Below are 25,141 nucleotides of genomic sequence, written 5' to 3'. Positions count from 1 at the left end.
ATCTTTAAGTGCAAAGTAGGTCAAATATGGAACCAACTATAAAACAGACCTATGTATATATGAAGATTCCCTGTGATTCCCTTAACACAGACAATATCTGATTTGTTACGTTGGTAAAAACCAAGCGTATTTAGTTTGTAAGCTGCTCATAGACTAGCCGTATTGTACAGTCCGTATTACTTCAGTTTCAGACCTCTAACTGTTTTTAGCTATAATGGGCATGTAGGAACATATTATAAACCTGAACTGCTGTTACTTCTGTTTTGCCAATGGTAAAGTATGTAGTAGTTGTTATTGCAAGTCTCGATTTGTAACCTTTTATTCATAAAATACAGTGATCTCACGTCTGCTGTATGATCTCATTTGCTGCTCCGCCAGCTGTTGTTTGGCTTAATTATGATGATATAGCTGCTTTGTAATGCTTGATGATGGTGTTTTGTTTACTAGCTGTCACTGCGGCATTGAGCAGTCTTCCTATGAAACACACCTCATCTTTATAAAACGCACAGGTAGGCGGGGTGCAGATGATCACATTTGGAGGCATGATGGGGCCTGCTCTGACTTTGGGTATGAGTTAAAGGTGTGCTGATTCAGGAAAAGCCTCTTCAAGGTAAATATTTAATTAAACGGCTTTAGGGGAAAGTTTAAGGTTCCTCCGTCCCTTCTTGCTCACTGCAATATGGAGTGGCTGTTTATTTGAAAAGCTAATGGATTATTGGGTAATTCTGCCCCAAATCACCAGATTTAGACAAATGTTCACCACTGACCATCTCAGATTTGCTTCATACTTTCTGGAAATATTGTCAGTGTGCCCAATAAATAGTGTACAAAATTTTAGGCTCGTACCTTCATGAGTTTGAGATATAGGGGCTTTAAAAAAGGGGTGTGGCCCCAATTTCACTGTTGAAACGCGTGCTACAAAAAACGGACCTAAGTCGTTACTTTGAAACTATTCATGCAAGATGCATGACATTTTCAAGGATTGTTCTTCAATGCCAGACGCCTTTTAAATACTAAAATAGAAAGCTCACAGTTCAATATTTTCCAAGTTCTGGCTTGCTGGAAATCAAGTCTTCTATCATGCTTTGGAGCAACTTTGACGCCCCATATCTCCACATTAAAGCACACCAGATCTTTTCAAATTTTCTTATTTATTACTCATTATAGTACTCTTTAGGCAACTAGATATGTGTTCAAAAGAAATCAAACTTTCTGATTTATTAGGCTTTAAAAATAAAAAAAAATAATTTTGCACCTATAATTCAAATGCATATTGCAAATGTATGACAAGGTCTACCGTAAAAACAATTATACCACTGGAAAGAGCTTGTTTTTTGTGTAGCAAATCCACAAAATATGAAGTTGGTACCCTAAACCAAACTATAAATATTAAGGTAACAAGTACGGCATGTTTTACGATAGACGGAAATGCTGTTTTAAGGCATATGATCTACTTGGATGCATCCAGAGATGCATAAAAACTGAAAAACCACAAAATTCATGAGGATTTTTTTTTTTATCACTATCCCTTAGAAGCACATATTTGAGCTTCCATTTGCCAGCCAGATACATCCCCAGCTGAACAAGGTCATTTATTTCAGTGACAGATCAGCAGCCCAATACAAAAACTATAAAAATTTCACAAATCTAATAAAGCATGCAGACGATTTTGGACTTTTGGCAGAATGGCATTTATTTACCACTTCTCATGGTAAATCACCCTGGGATGGTATTGGAGGCACTGTAAAGTGGTCAGCAGCTCGAGCTAGCTTACAGTACAGGCAGTCACGACTGATCACATACTAACCCCATCTGATCTGTTTTTGTGGGCAGAAAAACATATCAAGAACATCCATTTCATCTGGGTTGGTACAGGGGAAGTTATGGAGAGTGGAAAAGCATTGGAGACGAGATTTTCAAGGTCAGCTACTATTCCTGGAACAAGAGACAACCACTCATTCGTTCCAATCATGTCCAACCAGCTACAGGTCAGCAGGGTGTCAGGTGGTCCTAGCTTCATTGTGGATATTAGTGGGAATCGACCACAAGTAATGCATAAAACCCCTGTTAAATCAGCAGTCTCTCTGGCAGATATAATTCCTGGTAAATATGCTGTATGTTTGTATGACAGACAGTGGTGGATAGGCAACATTCGTGCATTATCAGAGGAGGAACAAGATGTACAAGTAACATTTATGCATCCTCATGGTCCCTCTCAGACTTGCAGCTGGCCCAGGAGAGAGGATAACTGTTGGGTCCCTCTGGTGCGTGTCATGAAAATCATTGATGCCCCACTTACATCAACTGGCAGGCAGTATAAACTTCCATCTGATGTGAAAAAGCAAATCAACACACTGTTTAAGCTCTTCAAATAAAGTATTTTTAAGGTTATTTTTTCTACACTGTAGGTTTGTAATTGTATTGTAATATGCCTTAAAACAGCATTTCTGTCTATCGTAAAACATGTCGTACTTGTTACCTTAAAGGCGTCACGCAGTGGCAATAAAAGTTGCATTATTCTGCACCAGAATGCTTTCAAGATTCGAAATAAATTGACCGTCGATTTTTCAAAAGCTTCCCACGGTTGTAATCGGTCCTTATTTGATCATGCCCATCACTTGAAATTTTCCGCGTTCGCAGCGCCCCCTGTCGGTCAATGGAACAGCTGCGTGACGTCATACCAGTAACCACTCGGTGCAGTTGCAATGACGGACACACCAGAAAATAGGAGCGATGCTGAGGAAATTAGCTTTGATTTTACCGATACAGAAGAAGAAAATGGCCCACAAGTAGAGATTTTGAGAGCTGAATGTCCTGGTGGTATCCAGCCTTACAGATTTGAACCTGAGTGCTCATCTTCAGAAGAAAATGAGGACCGTTCTGACGACAGAAACGAAGATGAGAATGAAGACCGGCGACTTGAAGACTTGTTTTAGTTGGTTTCTCTGACTAAATCACTACTTGTGTGTATTTTTAAAGACCATTTTCACTTGAATTAGAATGCTGTGTGATTAATCTATGATTATGTGTAATACTGATAGCTGTAGGGGGTGAAAGTATAGCTAGAAAGATTGAATTCTAGCAACTTGACAGCTTGCGATCTCGCGAAATGCAGTGGGCCTTCTGATACAGTAGACCCCTTGATATTCCAGTTTTCATCATTTTCCTTTTATTGCGGTTGATTTTAACTTGATATTCAGTATGTTATAGGCTGGGAGTATTGAGCTTTGTATTGTTTAGTAAACGTACGATCGTCAGTAATAAGTGATAATTATTAGTTAAAGGCAGCTCTGTGGCATAAATCTTTCAATTAATCTTCTGTCATCCATTTGCTAAAATTATGTGCCACATGTGTTATCAAGACAACACTTCATGTGACAAAGAAAGATATGACAAATACATAAATGTATGAAAATCATTTTGTACAATTAATGATTGATACATAGAAACACTTAAAACGTGTGTGGCAGCGCCAACCGCCGCGGAGAACGGCCCGGTGAAGGTCCGCGTAGGCCAGCCGGCGGTTGGCGGGGAGTTATAGCGCGGCCAGCTGCGCCTCTCCCGTCAGGAGGGGGAGGAGGCGCGCCGCGCGCTGCTCCATCGGCCACCCCGAGGCTTCGGCGACCTGCTCGAACAATGTGAGAAACGCCTCGGGGTCGTCCTGCGGGCCCATCTTGGTCACGGTGAGGGGAGACGGGCCCGCGGCCGGGGCGCTGGTGAACCCCGCCGACGCGAGGAGATGCCGGAGCGCCTCGCGATCTTCCTGCTGGGCCAACACTAGGGCTTCGAAGCGCCGCTCTTGCTCCTTTCGGAGCGTGACGAGCGCCTGGTGCTGGCTTTGCTGAGCCGTGGCGAGGGCGTGGACCAGGTCCGCGAACGGGGAGGATTCCATGGGGCTGCGAGGTTGGTGCTCCACCTTGTCCCGGGTTTTGGCACCACTGTAGAGCTCTCTGAAGTGTGGGTGGAGCACAGAGGACGGCAGGACAACGCTTCAGACACAAATAGGCTTTTTATTGCCAGACTTTTCAGTATAACCGCCAGTTTTAATCTGATAGCGAAACACACACACTGTGTTCTTGTCCCGGGATGAGGTCTTCTCTGCTCTGCCTCCTTAAATAGGGCGCGGTTACTGGGAAAACACACAAAACACAGGTTAATTACCGTCAGGTCTAGTGATTTCTGCCACTCGCCTTCCCTGGCTCCGCCCTCCTGTCACAGACCGGCGCTTGACCACGCCCCCGCTGCCACAATGTGTTTTTAAAAAAAATAATTTTTTTCTATCAATACCTAGCCATGACCTTGAAATCAGATCCATTGATAACAAAAGTCACAAATAGTGTTCAGTGTTCGTTGTTACAGCCAAACACAACACACCGATTAGGCATTTTGTATCACAGAATATTAATACATCATTTCATAGTGTTTTGAGTGTTCAAAACTATCCACAAACTGAATAAATCCACAAAATCCGCAATGGAAACAACTCTGGTAAACGCACGCTATAGAGAAAACATGGGGACAGGCCAGCATCACCCAAGGGAGGTTACTGGTATGACGTCACACACAAGTTGACCTAGTTAACGGCTGGCTGCCTAAATTTGGCTGTGCGCGTCAACTTTAAATGCTTGTAGCGGGCGCATCGTGACACTGAGATCGCGGGAAACCGAGGGGCTTGAATAACCCACCAAACCCGACATTTTGACACATGATATAGCCTGATTGCTGAAATTACCGCACGAGGCCTTTAATATTTATAGTTTGGTTTAGGGTACCAACTTCATATTTTGTGCATTTGCTAATCAGAACAAACTCTTTCCAGTGGTATAATTGTTTTTATGGTAGACCTTGTCATACATTTGCAATATGCATTTGAATTATAGGTGCAAAAAAAAAAAAAAAAAAAAATATATATATATATATATATATATATATATATATATATATATATATATATGTATGTGTGTATGTATATATATATATATATATATATATATATATATATATATATAGTGCCTTGCAAAAGTATTCATACCCCTTGAACTTTTTCACATTTTTCCACCTTACAACCACAAACTTTTGTTGAGATTTTATGTGATAGACCAACACAGAGTAGCACATAATTGTGAAGTGAAATGAAAATGATAAATGGTCTTCAAAATTTTAAACAAATAAAAATCTGAAAAATGTGGTGTGCATTAGTATTCAGCCCACTGTACTCTGATACCTCTAAATACAATCAAGTGCAATCAATTGCCTTCAGAAGTCATCTAATTAGTTAATAGAGTCCTACTGTGTGTAATTTACTCTCAGCATAAATACACTTGTTCTGTGAAAGCCTCAGTGGTTTGTTAGAGAACACTGAAGAACAAACAGCATCATGAAGACCAAAGAACTCACCAGACAGGTCAGGGATAAAGTTCTGGAGAAATTTAAAGCAGGGTTAGGTTATAAAAAAAAATATCCCAAGCTCTGAACATCTCAAGAAGCACTGTTCAATCCATCATTCAAAAATGGAAAAAGTATAGCACAACTGCAAACCTACCAAGACATGGCCGTCCACCTAAACTGACAGAGCGAGCAAGGAGAGCACTGGTCAGAGAAGCAGCCAAGAGGCCCATGATCACTCTGGAGGAGCTGCAGAAATCCACAGCTCAGGTGGGAGAATCTGTGCACAGGACAACTATAAGTCGTACACTCCACAAATCTGGCCTTTTTGGAAGAGTGGCAAGAAGAAAGCCATTGTTGAAAGACAGGCATAAGAAGCCATGTAGGGGACACAGCAAACATGTGGAAGAAGGTGCTTTGGTCAGATGAGACCAAAGTTGAACTTTTTGGCCTAAATGCAAAGCGCTATGTGTGGTGGAAAACTAACACTGCTCATCACCCTGCACACACCATCCCCACTGTGAAACATGGTGGTGGCAGCATCATGCTATGGGGATGCTTTTCTTCAGCAGGGACAGGGAAGCTGGTCAGAGTTGATGGGAAGATGGATGGAGCTAAATACAGGGCAATCCTAGAAGAAAACCTGTTGGAGGCTGCAAAAGACTTGAGACTGGGAAGGAGATTCACCTTCCAGCAAGACAATGACCCTAAACATACAGCCAGAGCTACAATGGAATGGTTTAGATCAAAGAATATTCATGTGTTAGAATGGCCCAGTCAAAGTCCAGACCTAAATCCCATTGAGCATCTGTGGCAAGACTTGAAAATTGCTGTTCACAGACGCTCTCCATCCAATCTGGCTGAGCTTGAGCTATTTTGTAAAGAAGAATGGGCAAAAATTTCAGTGTCTAGATGTGCAAAGCTGGTAGAGACATACCACAAAAGACTTGCAGCTGTAATTGCAGCAAAAGGTGGCTCTACAAAGTATTGACGCAGGGGGGCTGAATACTAATGCACATCAGATTTTTATTTGTTTAAAATTTTGAAGAGCATTTATCATTTTTCGTTTCACTTCACAATTATGTGCTACTCTGTGTTGGTCTATCACATAAAATCTCAATAAAAAACTTAAGTTCGTGGTTGTAAGGTGGAAAAATTTGAAAAAGTTCAAGGGGTATGAATACTTTTGCAAGGCACTATATTTTTTATATATAAATATATATATTTTAAAGCCTAATAAATCAAAGTTTGATTTTTCTTTTGAACACATACCTAGTTGCCTAAAGAGTACTATAACGTACAAGAAAATTTGAAAGATCTGGTGTGCTTTAATGTGGAGATATGGGGGGTGTCAAAGTTTCTCCAAAGCACAGTAGAAGACTTTATGATTTTCAGCAAGCCATAACTTGGCAAATATTGAACTGTGAACTTTCTGTTATAGTATTTAAAGGCGTCTGGCATTGAAGAACAATCCTTGAACATTTCGTGTGTCTTGCATGAATAGTTTAAAAGTAATGACTTATGGAAGTTAGGTCCGTTTTCTGTCGCATGCGTTTTAACAGTGAAATTGGGGCCACGCCCCTTTAAGCCCCTATGTCTCAGAAACTCATGAAGGTACGAGCCTAAAATTTTGTACACTATTTATTGGGCACACTGACAATATTTCCAGAAAGTATGAAGCAAATCTGAGATGGTCAGTGGCGAGGCCTCTGGTGATTTCACATGGATTGACCCTATTAACAAAGCTTATCTTCAGAGCAAGAGAGTATGGTGTACCGGTTTGAAGAAATGTAATTTGCACTGACGTTTGTAGCCTTGTTAGAAAGTAGTGTCGTGTCACACAAGAATATAGGAGACATTTTGTGCTCTTGAGTCTGGGCTCATTCCTGTACTTGTCCCTACCTGTCAAAGCAGATGGTTCTTTATTCCCTTAAGCCATATGGACACGACATGACTTTCAAAATCAGAATTGCTGTACGGGTCACACTACACATTTTATCACTTGTGAGCACTTGTTTTGTTGTTGTTGTTGTTGTGGCCTGTACGTTTAATAGTAGGCTCACACTCTACATGAACTTTTGCCTGTCGAGATCCCTGATGAAACGCACCTGATCCCTCTTTCTCATCAAAATAAACATGAGCTACAGATCATGTGACTTTGTCACAGACACAACTGTCTGTACTCGTTGCATTGTTTTTGTTTTGTACAGAAATAAGTGAAGTATGCGGAGGATAGATTGGCCGAGGTGATGCATTACATTTTGCCCTCGACGTCCCACGCAAAAAAAGATGGATGACATAACTGGATTCAGGATTTCCTCTCTCTCACACTCTGTCTGCTACTCATCGCTGTTCTTGCCACTTGTCTTAGAAGTGCTTGAAAATTAATCCCCAAGAATGTCGTACATTTTGTAAAAAAAAAAAAATATTGAAGCACACAGACTGCAAAAATTAATAATAAGTTGAACTTATATAGCGCCTTTCAAGAAACCCAAGGACGCTTTACAATTGTAGACAAAAAAAAAGAAAAAATTAATAAAAAATAAAATAAAATAAATGAATAAATAATAAAAAATTTTCAATTGTTAGTTAGCATGTAAAAATGGAGTTACGCTAACATGAATAACATTAACTTATCTGAAGTCCTTTCAGAAATGTTTTAGCATAATCTTGCCAAATAAACAGAATGTAGAAATCTTTCTTTTCTAGTAACGTTAGCTACCCAATATGATTTTCGAGTTTAAAAAGAGTTTGCTAGCATATCAGGTGGAGCTTCACTGACTAGCTAGCTTAACATTAAACCACCATGATTGCACAGCATGCGTTCATTTTGTGAATTCACATTTCTGTGTTTGGTAACGGCATTAGGTTTTGTAAGCGTTGTGGCAATAATACAACAATACACTGACATAAAATGTATTTTTAAAAGCAAGTACTTCAGTACTTTAACTTGAGTAAAAATTTGACTGGACAACTTTCACTTGTATCGGAGTAACATTTGACCAGTGGGATCTGTACTTTGACTTAAGTAATGAAGTTGGGTACTTTGTCCACCTCTGTAGTTGTCCAAGCAACCTCACAAGATCTTACTAGAGAAGATGCATGTCATGCAAAACGTTCAAAACCTTTCAAACCATGGGTTTCATACCATGAACAGTCTTGATCTACTTTGAATTGTATGGCTAGAACAATTCAACATCATTATCAGTACCAAAATAACATGAGTTCACACAAGAGAAGAACATGGCATTTTGACTCAAACCCTACTAAAAACAATGAAAACTCTGTTTCATATCACAGATTGTCTACTTGATCTGTATGACTAAACCATTATAATAACGTCTTTCATTATCACAAACATCATTTACATGGCACAATGTGCTTGTCCTAGCAACCTCCTGAGAGAAAAACGTGGCATTTTGATTCAAAGCCTGTTCAAAACAATGAAAACTCTGTGTTCCATAACACACATTGTCTACTTAAACTTGAACTGTATGGCTAAAACATTATAAGAGCATACCTTTTTTTTTTTTTTTTTTTTCCCCACCTGCAAGCAAGGGATTGGGGAATGAGTAGAGAAACACGCACGCACTTTTTTTTTTTTGGTGTTTTGTTTTGGACCTGCATGTCGTGCTCCACGCTGGTTTACGGCATTCAATATGACTGATACCGACTCGAATGAGAAGAAATACACATATAATTCACAGAAATATGGCCATATTTCCACACTTCCCCACTGCTTTTAATATTTCTATTGATTCCGTGAAATTTTCCGCTTTGCAGAACTTGCAGATCCCTGCTTTCACATGGTTTAGGCTGCAACTGGTGTGATTGATAGTTGGTTAGTAGCTAGTTGGTTAGTAGCTAGCTAGCTCTCAGTACAGAAAATGAAGTGATGGATTAGTTGCAGGACCTGTTGGTGTATTCCAGCCATCTGCAATATCTATGCTACTAAAGGAAAGCTTCCTTCCTTCCTTCCTTCCTTCCCTCCCTCCCTCCCTCCCCTCCCCTCTCTCTCGACATGGCTGGACGCATGTACTCCATACATTGCACATGGATTGGTGACACCACAGAGGGGCCCAAAACAACATTTTTGATTTTCCCAAACATGGGGTTAGTGCTGATCCAACACCCTATTCATTTCCCATAGGCTACATGCTCAGGCTAACACAGTGCGCTCAGCCTCGGCGGGGAATCCCCTTCCCCACTCATCTAAGAGTTTCGATTGTATGAGACCTCGCAATCAGCGCTCCTCACCGAAGACTTCCGCTAGGGCCGAGTCTATGTCACTGGGGAGATGCAGGGACTGATTTACCTCATTTTGACAGAACACAGTGAAAACATTAGTTTATATCACGTGTCTACTCAGTCCGATTCCAAGCAGCTGTATCACCAAGACAGGGGAAGCCATGGCCTAATCCTACTGGTTAGAGAAACCGCTTTGGGACCAAAAGGTTGCTGGTTCAATTCCCTGGACCAGCAGGACTGGCTTAAGTGCCCTTGAGCAAGACGCCTCTGCTCTGGCAAGAGTGGTGGTGTACCTTGTGTCTGATTAGCCGATGAAAAACTGATGATGCAATTATCGGTTTGGGCATTGAACCCGACCAACTGAACTGTATGACCAAACCCTAAGACCAATACGGCCCCTGTGAAGTGCTCCATTCAGAGGAAATCAGGTTCACGGGCAGTAAGTACTTGTCATCAATACTAAAGGCCAGTCTTGACCAGTATCGCTTCTTGGCCTTTTGGCTAAGGGGGCATGGCCTGAAGGTTAGCGAAGCAGCCTTGAGCCCAAAGGGTCACTGGCTTGATTCCCAGGACCAGCAGGAAAAATGTGAACGGAGTTGAGTGAATGAGCAGAACTTTCCCCTCCCTCTGTATCATGGCTGAAGTGCCCTTGAGCAAGGTACCTAACCCCCAACCGCTTCCCAGGTGCTGTAGCATAGCTGCCCACTGCTCTGGGTATGTGTGTGTTCGCTGCTTCAGATGGGTTAAATGCAGAGGAGGAATTTCGCTGTACTGGTGTACATGTACAAATAAAGGCTGCTGCTTCTATTTCATCAATAATGTGCGTATATACATAATAAAATGATGCACTGTGCAACCCAAGGAGATGCAGCATGGTAGCAATACGTATATAATTATAACTGAGGCAGTGTATTATAGTAGATGGAGCGCAATAAGGGTGTTAATATGTGTTGCTGGCTCTTCTCCTAATCTGGATCAGTGGCAGAAGGAAACAGTAATATTCTCTGCAGTGCGCTAAGCAGCCTGCATGTTGGCCGTGATTGAGCGAGACAGAGAAATGAAAAACAGACCGAGTGGAGAAACTTTGAGCCTTTATAGTAATATGAACTCAGTTGGCCTCATTATATTATGAAGATCTTTTGCTTTTATTATGATGCACATTATCAGGTCTTGCGCTTGTTCTGAACGTCACTTGAAATCCTTGGAAAGCTGGGTAAGTTTGAAAGGAGAATTGATTATTGCCATATGCACATTGACACGAGGTGTATGCTGATAACTGGCGATGCAATATGTAAGGAATAAAGCACGATGGGATGTATCGTTCAAAAATAATCTGTTAATGTTTGTGCGATGTGATCCAGTGCATGGGTAATTGTTTTCTGATCATGGCACATGTAGTATAAGAAGAATACATCATCAGTTTGCTCAAGTTAAGTTGTAGACATGAGAAGCCTAATGGTTAGAGAAGCAGCTTTGGGACCAAAAGGTCGCCGGTTCGATTCCCTGGACCAGCAGGAATGGCTGATGTGCCCTTGAGCAACCCCCAACTGCTCCGGGTATGTTGTATGTCGTTCTGGATAAGAGTGTCCACTAAATGCCTGTAAAGTGATGCGAAGTACATTTTATCTGCTTATAGTAATGTATAACGTTATGGAACATCATTGAAACAAGTTAGTTCTTATCACTTTGTAGGAGCTATAAATGGTCATTCCCTCACCAGTGTCTCTCTCTCTCTCTCTCTCTCTCTCTCTCTCTCTCTAAGTTAATAAGTAAAAACAGTGCAGCTTGTCATATTTCCCAGAAATCACAGACTTTCCCCACAGCTTCTACTCACTGGTGTCTCCTTACAGAAAACTTCACCTTATCAACAGTTACACATTTTTCATTTTCTGCCATACACGTCCCGGTGTACGTTCTTACTGTTGAAATATTGTTGATGTATTAGATGATCGCCTTCATATGAACCTGATTTGTGGTCCAGCAACTGTCCGAGCCATGCTGTTTTTATAGAAAATTAATCAATGCCTTCAAACCAATTAGAATTGAGGATTCAACAGTGCTGTGTTTTGTGTAGATAATAGCCAGCATTCAGTTAGCATAGTGAAGTGCAAAGTGTTTTGTTTCTGCCAGTGAGCCAAATTGGGATCTTGGGGAAAGTCTGTCTTTATTAAGAAGGTGTTCTGGCTGAGGAACATGCTCTGAAATGTTGACTTGTCTTGTAGATTATTAAATTGTATTGAATTTTTGTAGCTCGCTAGTCATTTCATTGTCAACAGTTCGGCAGGTTAACGTAATGCCACCTCACAGGGAGCATATAGAGCGTCAATAGCCGAATACTAACCTGCATACTGTAGTGTAGACGGAAGTGCATGTCTAAATACTAGACACATTTTGTTATACTAATGGTATTATGTGATTTTTGAGTAATTACGTGTTTGTATCATTGCTTCCCCATAGTTAGATGGTGACCAAGTAAACGATTGATTGTGTTTTAACTAGTGAGCTAAGATGAGCTGGCTAGATCTTTGCCGTGGGCGCTTTCTAAAGCTGGACTTGTTTCTAAGATTAGGGCATGTGACACGTGTCTGAAAACTCCAAACTAATTTGAACCCAAGCACATCTTATCTTCTTCTGCACCCTGGCACTCTTACAGGAGTGCCAGGGTGCAGCTCACAAACACCATGCTGGGACATAGTGAATATTGAAAAGTCTACACACCCCTGTTAAAATTGTTGGTTTTTGTGATATAAAAAAAATAAAATAACCCCAAGATAAATCATGAGATATTTTTCCACATTTAATACAGTATAGTATCCAATAATATTCAAGTGAGGGGAAAAATAAAAATGTTTTCAGTGAAAAACAAGAAAAAGCTCCCAATTACCAGTAAGCTACCAGTAAAGTGTGCACACCCCTTAACTTTTGGTTGTAATGCAGCACTCTGTCTTTTTTGTCAAGTCTACCAACTTGGCAGATCACTTTTATTCCACTCTTCCTTGCAAAAATGCTCCAGATCCATCACATTGCAAGGTGATCCCCTGTACACAGCCCTCTTCAAATCATTCCACAGGTTTCTGACAGAATTTGGATCTGAACTGGACCGATCATTAAACTGTATCTGGGGTCTAGTCAAGATGGAGGGAATTATGGATAGTTCCAAATATCAATCTATTCTGGCACAAAACCTGCAGGCCTCTGTTGTAGATTTGAAGCTGAAGTAAAATTCACCTTCCAGCTTTGTTGATAACGACCCCAAGCACGAATCCAAGTCAACAAAGGAATGGCTTCGGAAGATGATCAGTGTTAAGAGAAGCAGTTCCAAAGCATGATGCTGCCACCACCATGCTTCATTGTGTGTGTATGGTGTTCTTTGGGTAATGAGCTGTACTGGGGTGGTGGTTGTTGTTGTTTTTCCACCAAACATCTTTTAGAATTATACCCAAAGTGACCAAATTATGACCTTGATCTCATCAGACCATAATCCATTTTGCCACATGGTTTGGGGTGATAGTTTTTCAGTTCAGTCAGTTGGTCGGGTTCAATGCCCGAACTGATGATCTCATCAGTTTTTCTTTGGCTAATCAGACACAAGGTACGCCACCACTCTTGCCGGAGCAGTTGGGGGTTAGGTGCCTTGCTCAAGGGCACTTAAGTCAATCCTGCTAGACTGGGGAATCGAACCAGCAACCTTTTGGTCCCAAAGCTGTTTCTCTAACCATTAGGCCATGACTTCCCAATAGTTTTTATGCAGGCTTGGATTTTATTTTAAAAGACTTCTGTGTAGCCACCCTACCCTGTAGCCCAGACATGAAGAATACAAGAGATGGTCAAATGCTACGAGTGACCAGTACTTGCTAGATATTCCTGCAGCTCCTTTAATGTTGTGTGGGTTTCCTCTGGGTGCTCTGGTTTCCCCCACAGTTCAAAGGACATGCAGGTTAGGTTCACATGGGGTGGCCTTGCGTTGAAGTGCCCTTGAGCAAGGCACCTAACCTCCAACTGCTCACTAGGTGCTGTAGCATAGCTGCCCACTGCTGCGTGTGTGTTCACTGCTTCAGATGGGTTAAATGCAGAGAGAAATTTCACCGTGCTTAAGTGTACATGTGATGCATCATCATCTAGAGGTCTCTTGACTGACTTCTAGGCAGTTATCTTTTTGTCAATGTCCTTGTACTTGGTAATGTCACTGTGGTGCCTCAGTTTCTCCAGTTGTTGATGGCCTTCATGGTGTTCCATGGTACATCTGTTTTTTTTCTTTTGTACCCCTCTCCTGATCAATGCCGTTTAATAGTGAGATCCTGTACATGCTTTGTTTTGTATGGTAGTGTAGTGGTTAGCACTGTTGTCTCACAGCAAGAAGGTTCTGGGTTCGAGCCCAGCGGCCGACGGGAGCCTTTCTGTGTGGAGTTTGCATGTTCTCTCCGTGTCTGCGTGGGTTTCCTCTGGGTGCTCCGGTTTCCCCGACAGTCCAAAGACATGCGGTTAGGTTAAAGGTCCCATGGCATGAAATTTTCACTTTCTGAGGTTTTTTAACGTTAAAATGAGTTCCTCTGACCTTCTTAAGTCACCCCAGTGGCTAGAAATTTCATAATGTGTAAACCAAACTATGCCCAACATTTGAGAATGGCGCGTCAAAACGGCGCGTTGATAAGCTCCTCCCTTTACTACGTCAGCAAGGGAGATGATCCCCACGCCCCCCCCCCCTGGATTCCCGCCCACTGTATGGATTGCCCCGCCCAGTTGTAGTGAGGAGACCATAGAGGACACAACAACATGGCATCACCTAAGCGAGCGAAACATGGAAAATGCGCTGTACATGGATGTGACAACACAGAAAAGAGTCTGTTTTTACTGCCGACGGGAGAGCCCCTGAAGACGCAGTGGCTTAATTTTATTTACTTCAATAATACGCCGTCGAATCTTCCTAAGACGGTGTATGTTTGTCGGAAGCATTTTCCTGATGAATGTTTCCACAACTTGGGACAGTACAGGGCAGGTTTTGCACATCAACTGTCACTGAAGCCTGGGTCCGTACCAAGCATCCCTGCCGCATCAGCAACAAACACCGAACAAGTAAGTGTATAACTGGTCGTTTTGCCGTGTTTTAAAATTGGTGTGTTAGCCTAGCAATGGCTACATTAGCTGTGCAGCTAACCGCTTCCTGCAGTTAGCCAGGTACTCTGCGCTACAAAACTAAAGAGCATGCAGCATGCTCTGTTAAACTGAGTTTAGTCTGGAAATTGACTGTAACTTATGAGCTTATGTTTGACGATTGCTCCGCAATGCATGTCTTCTGTTGGATAAGCGCTATGTTGCTGTAGTTGCTGCTTCTATCCTCTTTGGTTATGGAGTGCGTGTTCAAGCCTAGGGTATTATACGTTCGTAAACTACCACTCCGAACACTCACTTTCTGTTCTCTGTGTCACGTTGAGTTTACGAAAGGAGTCCGAGGGAGAACGGGGTTTTGTCTTAGCAGCGTGGCTACAGGCGCTGATAGCAGCGAGTATGTGTGCGCGCAGCTTGGTCAAGCCCCTCCCCCTCCCCCCCATGGCCCGCCCCCACCCTCTACCCTTCCCCGCCTCCTGCTTCTCATTAGCAAAACGACGCACTGGGAAAAGCGCTGAAATGGGGCTTTCTCCCAGGAGCCTATATTTACGTGCCGAGGGTTCATTTCGAGAAAGGCTGCGGATATAACATCCAGAAGCCTCCACGAGCCCGTTTAAAGCATCAACAAACCACCATGCCGTGGGACCTTTAACATGGGGTGGCCTTGGGCTGAAGTGTCCTTGAGCAAGGCACCGAACCCCTAACTGCTCCCCGGGTGCTGTAGCATAGCTGCCCACTGCTCTGGGTGTGTGCGCGCATGCATGTGTTCACTGCTTCAGATGGGTTAAATGCAGAAGATGAATTTCACTGTGCTTGAGTGTGCATGTGACAAAGGCTTCTTCTAAAAAAGCTTTGTGGAACATGGCTTCAGGAGACTGATGGAACCAAGAATCCTACACAGCTGCTTTTTTTTTGGGGGGGGGGGGGGGGGTGTAAATTTGGAATTAATTAATTGATTACAGGTGTATGTTCATTACATTCGAACAGAAATTTGAAATGGGGTTGGTTAATTGATGCCCCATTTATTTAAAAAAAAAATTGCACACTTTATGTAACCAAGTTATTGTACATCTTTTTCTTCAAACCTCCCCCCCCCAAAAAAAAAATTGTTGTTCAACTTGAATTTTGCTTGTTTGCTCTATCACATTAAAGGTGGAAAAAGATCTTGCATGATTTTATCTTGGGTTCAGTTATTTATATTACAAAAACCTGCAATTTTAACATGGGTGTGTCGACTTTTTTATATCCACTGTATGACACATGCGTCTGAAATATGTCAGGGTGCAGCTTATAAAAATAATCTTTTTTTTTTTTTTTGTCATATATATATATATATATATATATATATATATATATATATATATATATATATAGTGCCACTTTTAATTTAAAAAGATGAGTGTATAGGTTCCCCCTCCCCAGGCTGGTGAAATTACAAGTAAGCAAATGGACAGAATTTTTTAGATGCAATAAGATCATGAACTGGTGAAGAGAGTCACTTTTGTAATCTAAGTATTAAATATTGGCACATGTTTAATGGGCACGTGCCCCACTCAAGTCCAATACCCTTTCATATTTAGAAAGTATTTCTCATGTCAGGTCTCCACCCGGGCTGTTAACACTACAGCAGGAGGCCATGAGGGTGTGAACAGAAGAACGGGGGGGGAAACGGAGCAGGAGAAGGAGAGAACAAGCAGTGGGCGGAGGTTCCATTCAGCTGGCATCCTATAAGGAAGCTGGGTGATGAAAAGGGATGTGGCTTGTTCTGAGTAACATCTGTGTGTGTGTTTGTGAGGGAGAGAGAGAGCGAGTGAGAGAGCGAGCGAGCGAAGCATAAGGAGGTTGGAAGGGCATTTGTTTGAGACAGTCGGCAGTGGTGTGAGGGGCTGAGAGAACCGGTCGACTGACGCGGGAACCGCATAGATGTGAAAAAATTTAAACCCCTTTCAGGATTTAGAAACCAAGGAGCTTCAGGTCAGTGGAACTTGATGTGGAGTCGATCATGCTAGATCTAGAGGGATGTCTTCGGCAGAGGTGCAAAGGGTAAGAGATAACGAGCAAAGGCTGACTGTGAACAGTGACAGGATTTTCTGTGCATTTACAGTAGCAGTTCGGAATGTGTGATGTCTCCAGCTCGGTCTTATCTTCATCAGGGGAGGTGGGTTCTGTCGTCCGTTAAGTGCTGAATGACACGTGTGTATTCTCGCTCGCTCTGTGATGGCTTGAGGTGTCTGCTTCTGCAGTAGGTCATGCTGGGAGGGGTTTGATGGGTGCTTCGCCAGGTTCTCCGTGCTGTCTCAACCCCGGTATTAAAAACCGGCATGATGCAGTGAGCCGGTGTTCGTAATCCTCCACCCCTCCTCCTCTTAGACGAGCTGTGTATTTGCTCCCCAGAGAGGGTGTCTGTGGTGTATATGCATGCTGTAGGCATCCATTTTAGCGTGCATTATTTGGACAGGGGGGAGATAAGGTCAATAAGAAGGGACCTTGAAAATGGATGGCCTCATTTTGCAGCTCACTCAGGCTTATCTTTTTTCCATCAGGGCGTCACGTGCCACATGGGCTCTTGATAATATACATCACGTCTTATCTACTGCTGTTTCTGTCTCCGAATTCCCTTTAGCTGTACCATCTTCAGTTACTTTTTTTTTTGCGTTCAGGCTTTTTTGCTTATTATCTCAGTTGCACTCCTTTTTCAGCATCTGAATAGTTTACTGTATTAATTGTAGATTAATAGTCTGGTCTGATTTACCTGATTTGGTCCACAGTAATCACACTAATTAAACACACAGCTGTCTGTGTTATTGCTGAATCGGATCATTAAGTTATAACAAGGTCAACTGACCTGTCACTCGGGTGTCTCCTGTCTCATTAATTCAGGTTTTTTTCACAGGGTGTGGTCTTTTTTTGTAAACAAATAACAGGAATTTCTTACTGCTCTCCGTTTCAACACTTTTTAAACAATAGCTATATGACCATGAGAGAATTTGTGTAATTTTTTTCCTTTTGTACAGCAAACACAATCCCAATTTGACAACGATCTGATTTTAAAATGAAGGGGGGGGGAGGTTGGTCCACAAGCTGGCATCACAGGTGATGGTTGCTATGGCAACAGCAGATAAAGGGGGGGGATGGCTGATGCTTTTGGCGTGACCTCGTAATGCTGTTTCCACAAGTGTCCATCCAGACCTCCTCCTCCTTCTCCTGGTTGCTTTGATGAGTTTCCAGTTAAAATATTTGTTAAAACGGCGTGTTTGCTTTCTCCGTCCTCAACTAAGCTCTAGGATTTAGAAGCAGGGTGGTCAGTGAGTCTACTCACTTCCCCGATCAGGCTCCTCCTTTGCTACTCGCTTCCAAAGGTCACAACGTCCACTTTAGTCCACTGACTAACTCCGTTTCATGCCTTAATGATTTTGAAGTGTTTCGTATGTGGCATAGAGCTCACACATTAATGCAGTTCAGTTCACACATTCAGCTTAGGATTTTTCTCACCTGTTTTATACTGATTTGGTCTTGCATGCGAATATAGGACACAAGTTGTCTTGAAGCACAGCACCATTGTATCTGGGATATTGCATAAGAGTGTTAAATAAGTAGATGTTGGTATCTGAGCAGTATTGGACATCGCTGAAAGTTCAGGGCTCTGATACTGATGCTGTATCCAAAAAAAAAAAAAAGCATAATCGGTGCATTTGCAGATAATCTAGGAGTCATAATTAACCGTTATTCCACGTAATCGAGTCGTACATGAGCTGATCGGCGACGAGGCGGCTATAAGCCATGTACGAAGAGATTGAGTAAGTGGAATAACTTTTATTGTATCCACATTCACTGGATTTTGAGAAACAGACTTTTTTTTTTGCAAATTCGATAAATAAAAATGTTATACAAAATGTCTGACTAAATCATTTCTGCTTAGAATGTCAACAAATCTGCAAAATGACGGTAGCAATTTGTGAAAAATGCTATTATAATTCTTGAAAAATAAAAAAAGATATGTTCTTACCAAGGGGCGGCACAGTGGTGTAGTGGTTAGAGCTGTCGCCTCACAGCAAGAAGGTCCTGGGTTCGAGCCCCGGGGCCGGCGAGGGCCTTTCTGTGCGGAGTTTGCATGTTGTCCGCGTGGGTTTCCTCCGGGTGCTCCGGTTTCCCCCACAGTCCAAAGACATGCAGGTTAGGTTAACTGGTGACTCTAAATTGACCGTAGGTGTGAATGGTTGTCTGTGTCTATGTGTCAGCCCTGCGATGACCTGGCGACTTGTCCAGGGTGTACCCCGCCTTTCGCCCGTAGTCAGCTGGGATAGGCTCCAGCTTGCCTGCGACCCTGTAGAAGGATAAAGCGGCTAGAGATAATGAGATGAGATGAGATGTTCTTACCATCGAATACTTTTATTCTATATTTTGTTGCTATTTTGTGTATTTTTTTGGGGGGGGGGTTTGTTTTCGAGTAGAGTTTTATTTCGTCCTAGGTTCAGCTACACACTCCGCCATTTTGTTTTTCTCTACTCACGGTATATGAGCTGATAGCCTAGTAGTAGAGTAGCCAATCTGAGCGCGCGATTGCTCATATCCAGTGAATGTGGATAGAATAAAAATGAATATTCATTAATAATCTAGTAATATCAAGTCGAAGGCGCTTTAATCTTTATTCTTATTTCTTTGCATACAGCACAAAATATAAATGTATAAACTGAGCGTGTGTGTGGGGGGGGGGGGTTTCCCCCCAAAGCAAAAGGTTTTTGTGTTACATTCTTTAACTTCTATATTTTTGCTAATAATAACAGCCCACTGAACCCATTCTGACCTTGCTTCCCAACGGTGAAGTGTGTGTGTGTGTGTGTGTGTGAGACGTTGTGGAGAGCAGGAGTGATTGGGTGGGTCAGTGACTGGTGGATATGTGTGGCTTGTGCAAATGTTAAGTTGGGGGATGGGGTTCATTGTCTCCTGAACACGTTTGACAAGCCATCTGTTTGGAAGAACAGCTCACCGACCTCTTTATCTTTTCTCTCCCTGCATTTTTCTCTCAAAGTTCCTGAAGATATGACTGAGGGAGTGTGGAATTTGAGCCTCTCTGTGGGTTCACCTCAGGGCTGGTTGTGTTTGGATCGTACCGTTGCTTTAGTTGTGGAGCGTTTGCTGGTCAGCTCGGTGGTTTGTGAGGTTATTATAACATAAGCGGGACACCCAATGGCTAGCCCTCGAACTACCACCGCCTGGGTGATTAATGAAGGACCTTTCTCATAATAGGTCCGTTACTCAACACCTCTTTTGTAAAAATGCAGACCTTATCTCATTCTTTAGACTTGCCTGCAATCCCCACACCGGGAGGAGCTACTAATGGGTCCCTAGCGGCACTCCATAGCCTGTTGATTCAAGAAAGTTATTTTAGGCCTGCCCAGTGTCCGAACTCTATCAGTGTGTGAAATGTTTTAGGGGTGTTTTTTAAAATTAGGGGTTGCACTACATGTGGGATGCATTGACCGTCGGTTATGAGTGAAGTTGGGCCTGGTACTCTGAGTTTAGCACTCCGGTTAAAGGTATTGTGCGATTCCTTCCACTCTGGGGTACCTATAGCAAACTGGCTTTTTGACCTTCATGCCTTAGATACTTAGTACAGCATATATTCTGTACTAAATCATAATGCTAACCCATGCGATATGGGTGGTGTAGTGGTTAGCACTGTCGCCTCACAGCAGGAAGGTTCTGGGTTCGAGTCCAGCACCTGACAGGGCCTTTCTGTTACCCCTTTTCCACCAAATCAGTTCCAGGGCTGGTTCGGGGCCAGTGCTGGTGCTGGTTCACAACTCGTTCAACTTGCGAGCCAGCTGAGAACCAGTTTGCTTTTCCATAGCTCGCGGTGCTAAGGGAAGCCATGTCAGTTACATCGCTGTATACGTCAGTTACGTCGCTATGTTTGCATAAACCTTGGCGCGAATATCGAAGTAAAAACAGCACGGAAGAAGCAGCAGCAGCAACAATAATAATAATAATGGATAACTTCGCGTTTGTACAGCTGCTGCTTCTCGTTGCTTAAAAATGGCGATCTTTCTCAGTCTTATTGTTGTTGGTCTTAACAACTCCGCCCCCCCGCTGACGTAAGCGGTTCTTTCCTCTGGCCCAGCAGAGAGTTGGTGCTAGCCTGGAACCGTTTTTTCTGGCCCCAGAGCCAGTTCTTTGTCAGTGGAAACAGAAAACCCGGTTCCAAACTAAGCACTGGCCCCGAACCAGCCCTGGAACTGCTTTGGTGGAAAAGGGGCATGTGTGGAGTTTGCATGTTCTCCCCACGTCTGCGTGGGTTTCCTCCAGGTGCTCCGGTTTCCCCTACAGTCCAAATACATGTGGTTGGGTTAACATGGGGCAGCCATGGCCTGAGGTTGGGCTGAAGTGCCCTTGAGCAAGGCACCTAACCCAGAACTGCTCCCTGGGTGCTGTAGCATAGCTGCCCACTGCTCTGGGTATGTGTGTGCGCTCATTGCTCACTTGTGTGTTCACTGCTTCAGATGGGTTAAATGCAGAGGAAGAACTTCACCGTGTTCTTAAGTCTGTGCTTGAGTGTACGTGTGACAAATAAAGGCGGCGGCTTCTTCCGCTACATTCACACGCGTGCTTTTTTTACATGGCATATCAATGTTAGTTAACCAGGGAGAGGTTAAGGATGAACGAAAGCCAGAGTTAGTCACGGCATGATTGATGTGCATGTTGAAACTGATTTATTGCTGGAAAACAGGATGTGGTTTATTATTTATCCTGACGCGCCTTCGAGGCAGCGGATTTAAAACATTAGCGCGGCGAAGTGACAACAGAATGATGTGTCTAAAGTGAAGATGGGAGTGATTTCAGTAATTAAGGTGCTGAGGATAAAAGTATTTGTCAAGTGAATGACCTCCTAAGATGAGGTTGTTTTTTACAGCACAATTTGCAACCAGTGTGTAGGATGATTTAATTTTTTTTATGGTCACATGGTGTAGTAGAACAAGGTTTTAGGCTCCAAGTTTGAATGATGCAAATATCAAGATGTCAGTCATGTCCCAAGTTTTCACTTTTCCCCGTCATACTCTGACTGTTTGCACACTACACATGCCACAGTTGTTCTGCCAGTGAGGATTCACACAGTTCCAACATCTTTTATCTGCTGTAATCCCCTGCTGTCAACACTACACGCAGTCGCAACCATATTGCTGTCTGAAATTGAAAATGTAAATAAACAAGACCTTGCTTTAAATAAAGAACTCAAATACTTGACTACAGTAGCTACAGCAGAATATACAGTATATGGTAATTAATGTATGTGGCATGCTGCTTATTTACTCACGTTAGATGCTCATGAGTAACCATTTTAGGGAGAAACTTCAGTCTTGGGTGAAAGAGGCCGAATGCTGCTTTTGAAATAAAGCTCATAACTTGTAAATTCCAACGTCTGATTTAGAAAAACCAGGGAAAACACCCCGTAAATCATGGAATTCATACTTGGAAAATTGGGAAGAAGGTGTCCTCAAGCTTGAGGTCAGCGTATGACATGTCACATCAAGAGCAGTAAAGAAAATATTACTTAAAATTATTTTATTGTAGTATTTACTTTTAATCAATGTAAACATGTTAGTTGGTTAAAATTAAAATACTGACCAGACAGTTTGCTGATTTGAGAGAGAAAATGGCAAGCTTCTTGTTCACAAAACATACCCTTTCATTGAGAAATACTTTCCCCCCTCAGTTTAAAGCTACACGGCCTTTCGATTTCATCAAAGCGGTGAAGTTGAGTTCCCTCTGAAATTTGGTCATTGTGATGCATGTTTATTTCTGTAATATCTCATAAAATATCAGGCCACTCTGTGGCTGGGAAGTTATTTAATTTGAGGGGATTCCTGAGCAAATAATGTGCATAAAATCGCTCGCTTCATGCAGTCAAGCAGATGGAGGAAGTCCGTGTGCTCTTGCGCAGTTTACCACCTTCTTCTTTTGGGTTTTACAGCAGCTGGCATCCACAGTGTTGCATTACTGCCATCTACAGGTTTACCTTGACCGTGAGCTGGCAGTTCCATCATTCTGTCGCTAAACGAACAGCTGATCACACCGAGGTACTCGCTGACTGCTGAGATTTATTAGTTTGGTCCTGCGTTTCCTTTCCTTTCCTTCGCAACATAACGTCTTTTCTTCTCGTTTTCCGTTACTGTAGTCGGTCTTTCACGTTTCATTCGCACACTCACGTCCTCCATTTTTCTTTCCTGTTTCAAATTTGTATCCCACAATGCCTTGCGCAAACGGGGAAAGCCCACCACGTGATGCATGACAAAGTATCTTGAATTGGGTCATGGGGAAGCAGGAAAAAAGTAGCGGAGAATTTAGGGCCACATGGCCCTAAATTCATTAATTGTTCTGTTTTAAAAAAAACTAATAAAATTGGAAGTCTGATTTGAATTCAGTTGCTTTCTGTCCACTAAACAAAACTAATTGGGTGTCTGGGAAAATTCTTTTTATGACCTACATTTGAAAAATCTGAAAGGGAGTCTACCTTTAACTTTTAAAAAATTACCAAACAAACCCAAGTTAATTTGAACACATGACATGAATCAATCAAAGGTTCATGGATTTTTTTTTTTTTGTTGTTTCTTTCTATTTACTTATGCCCTGCCTTTAACCTCATCAGTCACTGGACTTCTTCCTAATGCACTGCATGTTTTATTCATTTTATTTGATGGTTTTATAGTTGTCAAAAGTACACGAGGTCCATTGTGACACTGCTATTCCAGAGAACTCCTGTTAAAATAAAAGAAATGACCCTGTAGAATAGGATAAAGCGGCTAGGGATGATGAGATGAGATGAGATTGGTGTGAATCATTTTATCTCATCAAGAACATGTACAAGAGGCAGAAAAGCAGTGAGGACACTGACATGGTTTAAAAAAGGAAGAGATGCAGAGTATACATCAATATGGACTGGTCAGTGTTAGTGCACTGATGTGTGCAAGAGTCTCTCGCTTGTCACATCGGATAAAGCCACATCACAGCCAGTGCAGTATTCGTGCTGACACGCACGTCCCAAACGTGAGGCTCAACTTGGTGTCCTTCTTGTATCTCTTTCGATCTCTACTGTCTTGTTTGTTTTTTGGGTTTTTTTTTTCCATGGCATAGACAACTTGACCAAAAGGATAGTGAGATTCTGTAACCTTTTGGAAAATGAAATCTTTTGAGGAATCTGGAATCATGAGAATTTGTGCTTTAACCCTTTGGTGACTGACCCCTTGAAAATGGTTCCTCCAGGAACGATGACGTTTCAGTTGTCAAGACAACGGAAAAACTAAAATACAAAAACAGAAAGATACGTCACAATGCTCTTGTGCACAAAACAAAATGCTCTTGTATTTGTATTTTAGTTTTTCCGTTGTCTTGACAACTGAAACGTCATGGTTCCTGGAGGAACCATTTTCAAGGGGTCAGTCACCAAAGGGTTAAACTTGGAGAAAAATGGGAATATATACACTCAGTACACTGCTACTAGGTAACACTGGGAACCGTGGATGGATGTAGAACGAAAGCTGGCCAGTGACTGAAGCTAATGCTTTAACTGGTAGTTAGCATGTGGCCAAGTCTTTTACACAAACTGTTGTAATGGGAGAATGGCAGTACAAATAAGGCAAAACCACTGGGAATATCAACAGTTTCCTCAGATGTCAAGCCTCAACACCAGGCATTGCCCGAGTGCCCAATTTGCCTGACCAAGACGCTCGGGCAGAAATATTTTAGCGAGTTAGGCCCGTTCGGGCACACCTATGGTCGACGACTTTAAGCACAAAAATGATTTTCAAGCGAGTACATTACAAAAAGTCATATTAACCAGCATCCTCGCCTCCTCTGTGATCTCCTCCATTTTGTTTTTTTCTTCCTGATTTGTAACTGCGATTCTGATTGGCTCACTTCAGGCACGCGTGCACATTTGTGCTTTTCAGCACTCCGAGTGGTCCCTGGTGCCCTCTACATTTTCCTGGGTTGACTTCAGGACGTCCATATATACAGGGTTAGTCAAAATTTTATTAACACTAATGGATTGTGTGGTGCGCCATGACTGCTGCTGGCGTAATTGGGCCCTACTTTTTTTGACACCCCAACAGTGACGTCAGACGTCCTACTTACAGATGGCGCAGTAGTACGCCATTGATGAACTTCCACTACAGATCCGATTGGTTTCTACCATTTAAGTGTTAACGTAATTTTGACTAACCCTAAAAAAGCTAGTGGTAAGTACATTCAATGAATGGAAAGACGTGCTTTTGTGTCTCAAATAGTAAACCACACCTTCTACAGTAAATATATATCATTTACATAGTGAATTATCCCATAGATAAATCTATCTTGCCCCATTTATCATTTGACATTGGCCCATCATGCATGTGAAGATGAGGACGAC

At 42.3% G+C, this 25,141-nt stretch overlaps 1 protein-coding gene across 5 annotated transcripts in view; it reads left to right on the top strand.

The window, feature by feature from the left end:
• daam1b (dishevelled associated activator of morphogenesis 1b) overlaps positions 1-25,141 on the top strand; it is a 196,062-nt gene that overhangs the window by 40,884 nt on the left and 130,037 nt on the right. For 2 of the 5 annotated variants that reach the window (XM_060917730.1, XM_060917726.1), the window contains exon 1: positions 16,535-16,782. The exons of 2 other annotated variants lie outside the window; for them this stretch is intronic. The gene's annotated coding sequence lies outside the window, so the exon portion shown is untranslated. Of the gene's footprint in view, positions 1-16,534; positions 16,783-25,141 lie in introns of those variants that run through there. One more of the 5 variants, XM_060917729.1, reaches the window with a different exon arrangement.

The sequence above is a fragment of the Neoarius graeffei genome, chromosome 3 (assembly GCF_027579695.1).
Source record: "Neoarius graeffei isolate fNeoGra1 chromosome 3, fNeoGra1.pri, whole genome shotgun sequence".
Classification (NCBI taxonomy): domain Eukaryota; kingdom Metazoa; phylum Chordata; class Actinopteri; order Siluriformes; family Ariidae; genus Neoarius; species Neoarius graeffei.
Note: the sequence above shows the minus strand (reverse complement) of the source record. Positions and strands in the feature narration are given on the sequence as shown.